Below are 10125 nucleotides of genomic sequence, written 5' to 3'. Positions count from 1 at the left end.
CATACAACATGTCTACAGTTAAGACTTACATCTTGTATACAATCTACTTCATTAAAAATTTGAAAAGCTAGTTCACAAAATTTTGTCTGCTCCAATCTCAATGATGGGCAAAGGAAGCTAACTGGAGACTGCTTATACAGGTTGCCTGCAGCAGTGGGTGGATGACCAAATGGATGTTCAGAGACCAATTTTCTGATCAGCTCCATCCGACTTGTTTCTACATGGCTTTTTCACAGAAGGAAGAGACAGACACACTGAACTGAATGTTTGGTTTCCTGACAGAATTTTAATTTGTCTAAACCAACGAAGTGACAGCACCAGAAACCCCATGATGGCAGTAACAAAAATTGCCAATTACTCCACTCCCACAGCCTTACATTCACTCTTGGAATTAAGAAAGATTTTTTTTCTTCCAAGTGTTATATTAAGTGAACAACTTGGTCTACCCATGAATGCCTTCATCTAAATTATTAAGGAGTTAGAGACAAGAAATCAGTATGAAGTGGGTCCAGAAGTTCAGTTTCATTCATAATGCCAACAAGCTTTTATCACTGGATTACAGTTCTATTTTGGTACAATCCCTTGATCTCATCCCCTTAGCCTGAAAGCAGAACATTTGATTAAAAAGGAAGATAGCTGAATTGAATTGTACAAGAGACTGCTAAAGATGCCTGAAAATTAACCTAGCTAGGATTTTTTTTTGTTTATTTTACATCAAGAAGATCTGTATTTCAGTTAGCTTTTTAGATACAGAATTTAAAAACAAAAGTTTCTTTGGCCTTTCCCAAGTTACTCAATATTTCCAGTGCCTAGGTAAGAGCTGCCAGTACATGATTAAAGCATCGGCATGATAATATGTTTAGCCCTGCACTATAATTATCAGAAAAAATAATTACCCCTGAGGTGAAACTATTCCATCTGTTAATTTTATATATAAACTTTTAAGCTGCATGCACAATTCAGTTGTGCAAGAGGTATGAGGCACATTCACAGAATTAATTCAGCTTGCTAGAAGAACTGCATTTATGAATGTTACTCAGGGTTGAGGTTTTTTTAATAAAATACAATTACCTGCAAAACAAGGCATTAGCAGATTATACAGATTAAACCTTTTGAGCAACCACAATTCTTTAGTAGTGAGCAACCATATTTCAACATGGAAAAAAGTAGCAGAAGTATTCCTAAAGCCTTTACATGTGGCCAAAAGCAGGGGGAGGCAGGAGGAGACGCTTCCCATGCACATACAAAATCTTTAAAAATTAAAATTAACCCAAGCCCCTGTATTGGCGGAGGTAAACTACAGACTTACTAGTTTATAAACCTCAGCTTTGAGTCACTGCAGATTCAGGGGTACAGCTGCTAAATGTTTACTACCTGGAAATAGCACAATGAAGCCATAGCAACAGTACTACAAAGTGGGGATTCAGAGCCTTCAGTCCTGCTGCAACGACCGCATTGCCCTGTGCTCTTACTTAACAATGCATCCTCACAGACACAAATTATATCGGTTCTTCAGAAGGAGGATTTCTTTGCCCTTCACATTACCAGAAAATGCCCTTGCAGCATTTCTCACTTTAAGCTGGATCAAAGACTGCGCCCCTTCTAGTGTCAGAGAAACTCATCTCAAACTATGACCTCAGCCCTGCCAGGCTGTCCAATCTTTTCAATAAACTTCCAGTCACTGAATAATTTGATAGTTTACATGTTAAAAACTATACTATGATTGAACTTCATATTTAAAGGCCTTCAAGGCTTGCACAAAATGCTTCAGAATACAAGATTATGTGCAGTCCCTCTCTGTCTGGCTTAGTGAACACTCAACCGGATGTTGCACACACAACAGCTACAAGCACCTAAAAGAAGTGTTACAGCCCCTTCTCCCAGGACAGGGAAACAGCCCTGCTCACCAAGCAGAACAGCCAGGATGTCAGTCTCTTGTCTGAATCAAGCAAAGCAAAGCAATGCAGAACCAGACCTATCACGACCCTACCACACACAACCCCAGTGATCAGCTACCCCACGGACAGAGGGGCATCACATGCTTTTAGGAAGAAAAAAAAAAAGAACAGTATTATTAAGAGTCTGCTGCTGCAAACACCTCAGCTTCATTTCTCGACATAAGATTAGTATGGGAAAGACTCCAGAACATAATAAGGAGGGTTCATTGATGCAACAAGGCCTACACAAAGTAACAGTCAGGAGTTAGCATCACTCCTTTTTCATTTAGTCCACTCCAAAGCAGTAATTACTGCAGCATTCCTGTCATTAACAATGTTCACGATTCAATAGCAACGTTCCTAACTGAAACTCTGCAAGCTCACAGTATGCACTCCTTACAGAGCGCATCTTCTACCAAAGTCAGCCAATCAAAAAGTTTGTATTTCAACACTTCCAAGGTTGGGTGCGCTCTTTTGCGTGTGTGTACATTTTGTATTTAAGAAATCTTTAAATCACATGACCACACTATCAAATGTCTTAGTTGGAGACAATAGAGATTAAAATACCAGTTGATTCTCTCTGTGATTATCCCTGCCATCAAAACGAGTCTTTTTGTGTGTTTATTATTTCATTAATCCCAATGACTATATGTTTGGATTTTTTGAATGCGAGACAGCAGGACTGTTGATCTAAACAGAGGTCCAGTGCTATGACAATTCAATAATCAGGTGTTATACTGCACATCATCTGCTGTTTTCTGGTTTGAGTAGAGGGTTCCTATCACTACTAAAGATGATTAAAGGAACAGAGGGATCACCTTCTTTCATCTCAAAAAGCCCAACTTTCTACTTAAGCAATAAGTGCGCAATATCACCTCAGAGAGTGAGTTAGAACTCCATGACAACTATACCTCCTTAACACAATGCAGCAGATTAATTTCTGTGTCTTATCTGTCACTGCAGTAATTTTTTTTCTCCAAAATACGACAATGTTATCCTCAGGCACAGGAATAGGTTTCTTTCTGATCTGTGATTCTGTAAGCAAGTTGGAATGACTTAAGCGGACAGTGGTATATAAAGTTTATCTAAAGCATGTAAATACTATTTTCAGTGTTCATTACCAAGATAGAAAGCATTTAAAGTACTACCTTTTAAAAAGTACTACAACATGTTAGAAGAAACATAAAACACCATCATGTATTTTAATACTAATATGCCTTCATTTGGAAAAAGATATATACAAACAGGAAGACACATTCATAAAGTCATTTATAAAGTCATTTATGGTTTAGCATTATGACAAGAAATTACATGCACTAATAAGCACCAGGCTTGCTTCCAAGAGCAACATCTTTCCATGAGAGGAACATTCCATTCAACCAGTGTAATCCCAAGTACAACCAAGCAGATGAAAACTGGGAACACTCAACGGTGCCACAAATCTCACTCACCTCTCCCCACCTCCTTATTGAAAACAAGAGAGGAAGAGATGGATGGGTATGCACTATCGGTAGCAAGCACCTGAAGCACTGAGAGTGCAGTGTCATGGCAGTCTGGATCATCAAGCACAGTCTGAGGAACAGTGCAGAAGAAAATGAAGTTCAGGAGTAAGATGCACACTAAAGGAAAGGCTTCAGGTGTTAACACTTGAGACAGTACAGAACATGTACAGCAAATTATAATTGATGTAAGCAGCAGTGTTAACCACATGAGTATTATGCTAAGAGATTAAGATACTCTTAATTACTTTAACAACTCACGCAAGTGTGTTAATGGAATATTGTCCTGGTTTCAACTAGGATAGGGCTAATTTTCCTTCTTAGTCAAGCTGCTGTCCCCCAGCTCCTCAGGGCTCACCATATTGATGCTGGCTTTAGCAATATCAATTGTGGCATACCACTTGGCTGGATTACATACAATCTCTTCCTTGAAGGGATACATTTCCCTCACACCTGACAAGAGCCACGTCCAGAGGTTGCAGGTTTGTGTCCCTCTTCCAATCCTCCACAATATCCTAAAAGTATCTAAACAGCAACATTGATACCCTATTCCAAAAGCAGTGTCTTAAATGCAGAATTCAAAACAGATCAGACTGCGAGCCCTGTAAAAATTATAGTAAAAACAGTAATCTATAGTAAAATATTTCACAATGGGAGAACTCAAATTTTTAAAAAAGTAAAACTATCTAAGAAAGACTGTAATTAGTGGTATAATCAAGTGCCAATAGATTTTTACTACAGTAACAACTCACAAGGCATTATGAAGACCCAGGCTAAGCTGTTATAAATTCACTTGGGGGGAAAGGGGGAATCAAATCAAGTTAGACTACATAAATTTAAAGCACAGAGGTGTCAGAAAGCTTACTTTCTATTTACACTGCCAGATCAGCAAAGACAGTGCAGGTCAAAACCTTCTGTAAAAATTTTGCTTTCTGCTACTATCTTTCTACATAAGCCTTCAAAAATTGGAAGAAAAAGAACCAATCCACAAACCAAACTCTTACATGGCCCAGAAAAAGGTTCCGAGTAAATTGACTAGCATTCACATTTACCTTAATTATAACATACAATTCTGTAAGTGAAAAGCTATATTATATATTACCTAGGCATGTTATATTTGATCTCTTTCTGTAAGGTTTCTGATCCAGTGTTGCCTTGCAGCATAATATATAAGCATGCACAGCAATTTTCTCTATTTCTGTGTTGTGACCATATATTCTCCTAGATAGAAGTAGTCATAGAATGGTTTGTGTTGGAAGGGACCTTAAAGATCATCTAGTTCCAACCCCCTGCCATGGGCAGGGACACCTTCCACTAGACCAGGTTGCTCAAAGCCCCGTCCAACCTGGCCTTGGACACTTCCAGGGAGGGGGGCATCCACAACCTCTCCAGGCAACCCATTCCAGTGTCTTACCACCCTCAAAGTAAAGAATTTCTTCCCAATACCTAATCTAAAACTACCCTCTTTCAGTTTAAAAGAGTTATCCCTTGTCCTATCACTACAATCCCTGACAAAGAGTACCCCCTTTAAGTACTGGAAGGCCACTATAAGGTCTCCCTGAAGCCTTCTCTTCTACAGGCTGAACAACCCCAACTCTCTCAGCCTGTCCTCACAGAGGAGGAGGGCTCCAGCCCCCTGATCATCTTTGTGACCCTTCTCTGGACCTGCTCAAGCAGGTCCATGTCCTTCTTATGTTGGCGGCCCCAGAACTGGACACAGTACTCGAGGTGGGCTCTCACAAGAGCACAGTAGAGGGACAGAATCACCTCCCTTAACCTGCTGGCCACACTTCTCTTGATGCAGCTCAGGATGCAGTTGGCTTTCTGGGCTGTGAGTGGCTCATAGTCAGTTTTCTACCCACTAATAGCCTCAAGTCCTTCTCCACAGGGCTGCTCTCAATTCACTCATCACCCAGCTTGTATTTGTGCTTGGGATTGCCCCGACCCATGTGCAGGACCTTGAACTTGCCCCTGTTGAATTTCATGAGGTTCATATAGGCCCACCTCTCAAACCTGTCAACTTTCCTCTGGATGCCATCCCTTCCCTCCAGCGTTTTGACCGCACCACACAGCTTGGTGTCATCGGCAAACTTGCTGAGGGTGCACTCGATCCCACTGTCCATGTCATCGACAAAGACGTTAAACAGTGCCGGTCCCAACACTGACCCCTGAGGAATGCCACTCATCACTGCTCTCCACTTGGACATCAAGCTGTTGACCACAACTCTGAGTGTGACCATCCAGCCAGTTCCTTATCCACCGAGTGGTCCACCCATCAAATCCGTATGTCTCCAATTTAGGGACAAAGATGTTGCATGGAACAAGTCCGGGTAGATGACATCAGTTTCTCTTCCTTTATCCACCAACACTGTAACACCACCATAGAAGGCCACCAGATTTGTCAGGCATGATTTGCCCTTCGTGAAGCCGTGTTGGCTGTCACCAATCACCTCCTTATTTTCCATGTGCCCTAGCACAGTTTCCAGGAGGATCCACTGCATTATTTGGCTGGGCACAGAGGTGAGACTGACTGGCCTATAGTTCCTTGGGTCTTCTTTTTTCCCCTTTTTAAAATGGGGGTTATGTTACCCCTTTTCCAGTCAGTGGGGACTTCACTGGACTGCCACAACTTCTCAAATATGATGGATAGTGGCTTAGCCACTTCATCCACCAGTTCCCTCAGGACCCTCAGATGCCTCTCATCAGGTCCCATGGACTTGCGTACCTTCAGGTTCCTTAGATGGTCTCAAACCTGATCTTCCCCTACAGTGGGCAGTTCTTCATTCTCCCAGTTCCCACCTTTGCCTTCTGCATCTTGGGCGGTTTGGCTGGAGCCCTTGCCAGTGAAGACCGAGGCAAAAAAGTTGTCAAGTAACTCAGCCTTCTCCCTATCTGGGGTAATGATGAATTCCTTTTCCTTCTGGAGAGGGCTCAGCTCACATTTTCCCTAGTCTTCCTTTTATCACCTAAGTATATCACCACCAACATTTTATCACCACTGTCACAAGGATAGTGGTCAAGAGGATATAATTTTAAATAAAGTCTCCTATTCCTAGCTACTGCTAGATTAGAAAGTGAGAGTTTTCTACTATATTTGGAACCACTATTTTCTTTAAGATATTTAATGTCTCATTTTAAACAGCTCTATGCCTGTTAAGGTAGAGCTGCAGCTTGCTTAAAAATTAAATGGTCAACCTTTCAGTACATTCATAAACAGAAAGATGCATGTAACATTTAAGTGCTTTGGAGCAGCAACCAGGCCAGTGAAGCAGAGAGATGTCTGTGGAATAGTGTGGGTTAAATAAAAGAAAATAGAAGTCACTAAGGTGACTTAGCTGCATTTCTTGACAAAGATTTGGGTGTTTTGATGTTTCTTCTGCTTGTTCCTAGATACTCTGTCTTACCATACTGAAGTCTCAGTAAGTTTCTTTCTTAACAGTAATGTTTTTCTAATTGTCTTCCCTCTCCTCTTAATCCTCCCACCATTAGAATGACAAATATACATAATGATTATTAACAAAACATCAAAAAGAAGAAGAAAAAAAAAATCACATTTATCCACAAGCTACTTTACCACCAGGGAAAAATCTCCTAATCTAGCTTTGAATACACACGGCTTTCTATTTATGGATTTGGCTTTATTTTATATAAAATATACATCAAGCACTTCCTAACATCAAATATCACGCACATATGCAACACATATTTAATCATTACTTCTAGCACTATAATAGCTAACAAATCATCAAGAGTTCATATACAATGCAAAGAGAAACAGGATAACTGATTTACCTTTTGACACTGATCAGCAGGAAGAGGAGCGCATTTGTGTGGCTGCACCACTAGAATTATCCATGTTTTTTTCTAACTGAAGAAGATAAATGTGTTAACAAAGTGGTCATGACATTTCTGATGTCACGTGTGGCTGCAGAGACCAACAAAGCATGAACTTCAACTTGCCACATCAAGAGAAGCCAATTTTCAAGTCCTGCAACTCAGTATTTGCACATCTTAAAAATATAGTTTAAATACTTGCTGTTAACATGAACTTCCAGATCTCCTGCCTTTGTTCATATAGTGTACTCCAGTATGCAGGCAATCCAGTTAACTTCCATTTTGTTACACTGCCTGCAGGATTATTCCACATATACTCTAGACTCTGGACCAAACCATTCCTCAGTGCCCAAAACCTACCCAAAAGCATACATCACCTTTCCCAAGCAACTTTTCCTCAAATGAAGTATCTAGCAACCTCTACATCAAGTTTTATCTTTATAGCAAGATGATGTGCAACAGCATAATATTGCAAGGGGAAACAAAGCCAAAAAATGCTGAGTTACTTGCATTTGTGGAAATTCAAGGTTCAAAGTGCAAGACTGAAGTTTTGCTGACGCCTGCTCTTAGGGCTTTAAAAGAAGAATATTTTAATACTGTCACTGTTACATTTGAGAAGCCTACCACTAGCAGCATACCTCGAAACACTTCAGCTTCAGAATTATTTACTTTAAAGAAAAGGAAAAAGGTGCGCAGAGCTGTATCTTTTTCCCCCCCAGTGACTTAATGATCAAACAAATTCCTCGTAGGCAGATGCAATATGACAAGTACAATGGCTTAGAATATTTAATAGCAGTCTAATGTAGTGTATCATCAAAACAGACACAGAAAACTACAACTAGCAAATCATACAATTTTCTATGGCATTCCAATTAAGCTAGACAAATATTAAAGTAATTATTTTGCTAACATTTGTCTAGAAAAACCCAGATTATTGGATTTTAACCATGTCTCTTGGCCCTCTTCTCCCCCAATACAAAAGGAAAGTAATTATGGCTCTAAAATCTTGTCAGCATAAATTGCTTCACAGGGTCACATGGGACCAAATCTTTTCAGCAGCCATATCTATGAATGTTTACAGTCTTTCACTTTAAAGCCCTTACAGCATTTAGAAATCAGTTTCTCCTTCACTGATCCAATACCAGCCTAACAACTGTACTCGAATAATCTGTCAGTACCTGATCTAAAGCATGCAGTCAAAATACTCCAATCCAGACTTGAAATCCCTGCATTTTAACTTGGATGTTACCAAGTCTAAATTAAGTTTCTGATCATGGCACTCTAATCAGCTAGAAGCCTGAAAGAAGAACAGAAATCTACGCCTGTATCTGTAGCAGGCTGTGATGAACATCAGTAGGAGGCTACATGTAATATATTTTCTGCCTTCATTTTGAAAGCTATCCTGGAAGTCAGTGGGAAGCAGGCCTGGGTTCCTGCAATATACCTTCTCAAATGGTGAAACTCAATTTGGCAAGGTAACCAAGCTAAGAACTCAGAAATTTTAAGCTGCCTTTTTTTTTCCCCCCTTCCTTGTCATTTTACAGGTATTCTCTTTGCAATGCAAAGGAGAAGTTCCTGGAAAAATGTTCAGTTCAGCTGTTGGCTTGACAGATGCCCGATGTCTCAAATAACCAAAATGTCTCCTCAACTAGAAACACCTTGAACAGTTGAAATTGTGCAAACTACTTTCCCTTTCTTGTGACAGTCTTGAGGCCACTGCACAGATGTGCAGCCAACAATCCTTGCAAGAGAATTACGGGAATTCCTGCAGTTAAGTCACAAACTGGACAGATTTTTCCATCTTCCCTTTTTAACTCCTGCACTCAAAAACCAGTGACAACAGTAAATAATCTTAAAGTAACAGAAACCCAAAATAGCAGCAGTGCCAGAGTACTGGTATTCAGCAGTAGCAAACGTTACTTCAGTAGGTTCTAGCAGGAACAGCCCACCAATGTCACTATTTGGAGTCAGCATAATACCATTCATGCAGGGACTTTCAGTGCACATATGTTTTTACCATATATCATTTTTACACTTGAGAACACCATCCTTTAAGTAACAAGATGGTTACTCCCATCTGGTACGCTGAAAAAATATTAGTATCAACTGGCCCTCCCTCAACTGTATTAACCAAAGAAAAATAGTTATCAGCTGTCAGCAAATTTTTTTCAGTAGTTTTCTATGCTCTCCCATGCCCTATCTTCAATGAAAGCACAACTTGTCAGAGGAAAAAAAATAGCAGCATAAATTTCAATATCTGTATTGTTACCAAGTACTAAAATTTGACTGACTTGCATTCAAAATCCATCATCCTCTTGTAGCACAGTGAATATAGATAACTAATGCATTCCTCCATGATCTATATACCACAAAACCACTGCTAGACAGAAAGAAGCAAGTGCTTTGATTCAGACTGTGAGACTCGAAGAGAATGAACCAGGTCTCCCTAGAAGTGCAATGCCACTGTGAAAAGACTAGTATGCATGGCAGCAATTTAGTGGATGAAATTGCTAATACAGAGGTGTTATGCTAATCCACATCCTGGAAAGTAATTACACAGTCCAAACAATAGGTCCAAAAAATAACAAAAAACCCCAAACCAAAAAAAACCAAGCAAAACTCACAACCTTTTTCAGATTCCCATGCTTTGTTTTTTTCAGGTCACTGGTACACCCACACAGACACACAGCTTTAAACAGCTAGCTCCAGTGTTTCTTCTGCTCAAAGATCTACTTTATTGGTATGTATGTAAGAACTCACTACTGACATTGCAGATAAAGTAGCCAATGCAAATAAGCCAACTATTCTTTTTCCTCCCTGTTTTTAAGTAGTAGGCTACCTCCTACCTTACTTGC

This window comes from Strix uralensis, chromosome Z (genome assembly GCF_047716275.1).
Source record: "Strix uralensis isolate ZFMK-TIS-50842 chromosome Z, bStrUra1, whole genome shotgun sequence".
NCBI lineage: Eukaryota > Metazoa > Chordata > Aves > Strigiformes > Strigidae > Strix > Strix uralensis.
Note: the sequence above shows the minus strand (reverse complement) of the source record.